Here is a 5,385-nt window from a genome sequence, read left to right on the forward strand (position 1 = left end):
TTTAACCTCAGAGAGGAGGCGGGTCTTCCGGGCTTGGAGGCGGGCTTACCACCTCTGATGTGAGTGACAGGCCCACGGGCCACTCCTTTTCTCCACAGGGCTGCCGCCCATGGGTAAACCAACCCTGACGTGGCCGATCTGTTCCCTTGGCAACAGGGCTCTCAAGGGCTTGACCTAGTAACCTTGACCTTTTTCCTTTGTTTCCCTGGCAATGAAAATTCCTAGCCATCAGACCATTCCTGAGACTCTTACTAATCTTCGTAATAACTGGTAATTGCATGGTTTTGAAAAGTGTTTTTTAAAAGCTAGCTACCCATTAAGAGTGAAAACAATGTAGTGAGTTGCAATCAGCATATAAAAAATTAAATACAATAGAATATATCAAGTGACTCCCAAGTAGTAAGGTAAGTATAGTTTTTGTGAAACCCTTGTTTCAATTGTATATACTTATATGTGAATACTGGCTTATAATGTAAAACAATTTTTTTTTTTTTTTTTTTTTTACAGTCTATATGTTTTCTGGTCCATAGTTTAAAAGCCACCTGCTGCAAAGCACATTTCACATATTTCACATAATTAGTTCAGCCACTAGGTGAGCTTGTATTTTTTTTTTTTTGTAGAGGAAAACAGGTTCAGCAAGATTAAGTAAAATGGCAGAAGGAAGGACTGTGGGGCGGGGTGCGTGCTCCAACCAGAATTGTTTGATCCCAAACCCTAGGGCTTCTCCATCATTTGCTATCATAGTTCCTAGGAAAGTTTTCAGACTGGAAGTGACAGTTGCCTGGATTCTGGATCTGCTCTGTCTTGTGGTCCCCCAGCACAAAGCTCTTGCATCTCACCCTCAGGGGCCTTACTCTTCTAGCACAAATGGGACTGTCACTCTCATGGCTGGCTTCTTGGGATTCTTTCTTTCCATGTTGAATCCAGTTCTGTCTTTCTTTGGGGTGCCTCATCAATCAGGGCAATATTTATGAAATCATACAGGTGTTCAATACATTTTTAGATTTAGGTCTGTAAACCCAGGCTGACTCACACTTGGTGTTTAAAAAAAATGGTATCTACCTTATCTGGGAATTTGGACCAGGGGCTGTTCCTTTTTTGCTTTCTTTTTTTTTTTTTTTTTTTTTTTTTAGAGTCTTGCTCTTTCACCCAGGCTGGAGTGCAGTGGTGTGATCTGGGCTCATTGCAACCTCCGCCTCCCAGGCTCAAGAGATTCTTGTGTCACAGCCTCCCGAGTAAGGAGTAGGTAGGATTACAGGTGTAAACCACCATGCCCAGCTTGTCCCTACTTTCTATGTCTGTACATGGTGGGAGGAGGCTGGTGGGCAAGGCCTTTTTTTGCGGGAAGCGGGTGGCAGATTTTTTCCTAGATGTCCCAGTGGATCTGACAGCCAGGTAAGGTAAGAAAGAAGAGCAGGTCAGAACAGTAAACTGGAGGAAATCTGGTCAAATGCTGGAGACTGCAGATATATTCTGAGGCTGATAAGGTAAGAAAGAACAGCAGGTCAGAACAGTGAACTGGAGGAAGTCTGGACAAATGCTGGAGACTGAGATATGTTCTGAGGCCAAACTGTGTTACAAGCTCATATTTCTGGTTGTGTACTGTGGGATGGCCAGGTCCATTAAAAGGCACTGGGTCCCACAGGTATTCCTGGTGCTCTGAATACATGTTCTCATTTACAGAGCAGGTGCATGCTCCCTCACCCCGTGTTCTACCCCATCTCTATTCTCTCATCCTAGTTCAAACCCTGAGCTTCATATTAGGTTTTAAGGGGTGGGAAAACCAAAACCAGTATCAAAATGTTCACCTCTAGGTTGGCTGTGGAGGCTCATGCCTGTAATTCCAGCACTTTTGGAGGCTGAGGCAGGCAGATCGCTTGAGCTCAGGAGTTTAAGACCAGCCTGGACAACATGGCAAAACCGTGACTCCACCAAAAATACAAAAATTAGCTGGGCATGGTGGTGCACGCCTGTGGTCCCAGCTACTCAGGAGGCTGAGGCAGGAAGATCTCCTGAGCCCAAGAGGCAGAGGTTGCAGTGAGCCAAGATGGTACCACTGCACTCCAGGCTGGGTAACAGTGAGACTCTGTCTCAGGAAAAAATAAAAAGTTTACCTCTAAAGTGGTTTTAAAAGGAATATATTACTAAATAACTCAGAACAAGAGATGAGATCACCCAGCTTCTGTCATCAGGTGCCTTAGCCTGACCCAGTTATCTAAGATCAGACCCCAACTCAGGATTCCCCAATGTCTTAGTTTTATCTTCCTCATCATTTGGGTTTCTTGGTCTGGATCTTTCTGTGACACAGGGTGTCTGTTTTTAATTGTAGAGTATGTTTGTCATGAAGGTCATGTAATTATGATCACAACTTCTTTTTTACTTTTTTGAGACAGTTGCACTCTTCTTGCCCAGGTTGGAGTGCAATGGCGCAATCTTGGCTCACTGCAACCTCTGCCTCCCAGGTTCAAGTGATTCTCCTGTCTCAGCCTCCCGAGTAGCTGGGATTACAGGTGTCCACGACTACACCTAATTTTTTTTTGTAGTAGAGACCGGGTTTCACCATGTTGGCCAGGCTGGTCTTGAACTCCTGACCTCAGGTGATCAAAGTGCTTGGCCTCCTGCCTCAGCCTCCCAAAGCGCTGGGATTACAGGTATGAGCCACCGTGCCCAGCTTTATGATCACAACTTCTATACCATACTTTTTGGCTTTTGTCAAGAGAGCCAAATAAAGTTAGAAAGGCAGAAAAGATAGGTCTCCAAGAAATAGGGCACAAATTAAGTCCTTCCATGCCTGGGCCTCTCCCCACCTTGCGTCAGTTACTTTAAGTACAGTGAGTGTTTTTTATGACTAGGCATTGCAAAGCCATATGGACAGATCCCTGGCTCCACAAAGAGCACTCCTGGTCTTGACCCCTTTCTAGTTGGATGGTTGCTAGGTCTCTTTGGGCACCATCTAAAACTCCATCTTGTCTAAGCCAAGCACTCCTTCTGCTGGCTTTTATCTTACTCCCCAGAACTGTCTACTTAGGGTATCGTCCTGGTTAGGTGACATGGATACAGTTGTATGGGTGGCATATTCTTTACAAACAATAGACATCTCCATAGGACGGGATGGGGGGGATTAAGTGGGAAGCATTTCCAGGAAGATTGTCTACTTCATCCTCCAACAGGAGACAGAGTGGTTTCTGTTTGCCCAGGGTGCCCACGTAAGACAGGGTCTCCAAAGATCTTTCAAAACATCAGGCCCAGAGCCTCACCACCTTGGGGGCAGGGCCTAGGGCTTCTTAATGGGCTCAGTGTGGCTTATATCACCATTTCCCCCTCCCCTCTCTCATTCATGGTACACCTTAGCATATTAAGTGTCGGAAAGGTATGTTTTTTGACCTAGAAACTGGGCAGAGTAGTGTGGGACAGCCCTGCACTGAGTGAAATGCTGTTATTCAGAGCTCTACTTAGTTTCACTGCCTTCCTCAAGTTTGCCCCGATTAAAATGCACCACAAACTCTGAGAAGCTTTGATCCTAGAACTCACTCATCAGGGTTGTCTGCTCAAGACTACTGATGGATGAGAAGTTCACTGTCACTGTGTCACTTAAACACTGGGAGATAGCGTTAAAACACAAAGAATGAGGAAGACGTTTTGGAACTAGGTAATACTGTAAAGACTAAATGCCACCAAACTTGAATTTAAAATGGTTAACTTTGTTTCACCTAAAAATGTGAATTTCACCTAAAAATATACAAATCAGTTTATGTCTGATGCACTTCTAAAACAGGAGACTGAAGATCCTATGGAATATGGAATATACATGCTGATCCTCTCTTCTAGCCAAAGGACCCTCGACATTCACAAAGGCATTGCTTTTTCTTGATCATCCCTGAGACCATTCACTTTCACTTTGTGTCTCAAATTGGTATAGCGTGGCAGGGCGCAGTGGCTCATGCCTGTCATCCCAGCACTTTGGGAGGTCAAGGTGGGTGGATCACCTGAGGTCAGGAGTTCAAGACTAGCCTGATCAATATGGTGAAACCCTGTCTCTGCTAAAAAAAACAAAAATTAGCCAAGCGTGGTGGTGTGCACCTGTGGTCCCAGTGACTTGGGAGGCTGAGACAGAATTGCTTGAACCCGGGACATGGAGGTTCCAGTGAGCCGAGATTGCGCCACTGCACTCCAGCCTGGGGGAACAGAGCAAGACTCCGCCTCAAAAAAAAAAAAAAAAAAAATTAAAAAATTGGTATAGTGTCATTTAACAAGATAACAGGATAAATTGTTTTTATTATTCCTAGGTTTTCTAACGGGGGATAGTTAATGCATCCACATTATCTGAGGTTAGCAAACAACTGGGGAACTGTAGCCATAAGGTAGCAATAACGAATTCCAGAAAGAGAATGAATTTTCCTTACTTACAATGTCCAGACTTGTACATTGGTTTTATTCAGCACTGCCCTTAGTGCACTGTCATTTCAACTTGTTGTAAGGTTCTGAGGTGTTTTGCATTTGGAAAGGGAAAATGAGTCACTGAGACATAACAGGAATAAGGTATGAGAAGTTCTGGTTTCTAACTTTTTTTTCCAGTAATGACATTTTCTAAAAAGATACTACACTTTAGGCTGGGTGTGGTGGCTCACGCCTGTAATCCCAGCACTTTGGGAGGCCGAGGCGGGCGGATCACAAGGTCAGGAGATTGAGACCATCCTGGCTAACATGGTGAAACCCTGTCTCTACTAAAAATACAAAAAAATTAGCCGGGTGTGGTGGCTGGCACCTGTAGTCCCAGCTACTCGGGAGGCTGAGGCAGGAGAATGGTGTGAACCCGGGAGGCGGAGCTTGCAGTGAGCCGAGATCGCGCCACTGTACTCCAGTCTGGGCGACAGAGAGACTCCATCTCAAAAAAAAAAAAGATACTACACTTTACTCGTCCTGCATAAAGTGCCTTTCACGTATTTTTTCTCCAGTGGAAATGGAATACAGTTCTCCATTCACCCTCAGGGTGGCAAAGCTGGTATAGAGGGCAAGTGTTAAGTGCACTTTGCCAAGTCTTGTAGGGTTTTGTGGGCCATGATAAGGATTCTTTAGCCTAAATGGGATGGGAAATCATCGAAAGTGATTGAAGTACTCGGAGGGACACGATTTGGATGCAGTACAGAGTGAACTGCAGGTGCAGGAGGGAATCCAAGATAGGAGCCTTTTGCAGGAGAGCAGGCTGGAGTGCATGGTGATGGGAGGGAGCGATACTAGTGTGGAGGGAGGAGAAATACTTGGGAGATAAAAATGCATAGAACTCGATGTTAGAACCAGCACTAGGACAAGATAAATTCTATTTTAATTTTTCCTAGAGACCACTTGCAAAGCTTGTTAACAGCTCACAGTACTGCTTGCTACTAG

The sequence above is a fragment of the Theropithecus gelada genome, chromosome 11 (genome assembly GCF_003255815.1).
Source record: "Theropithecus gelada isolate Dixy chromosome 11, Tgel_1.0, whole genome shotgun sequence".
Taxonomy (NCBI): Eukaryota; Metazoa; Chordata; class Mammalia; order Primates; family Cercopithecidae; genus Theropithecus; species Theropithecus gelada.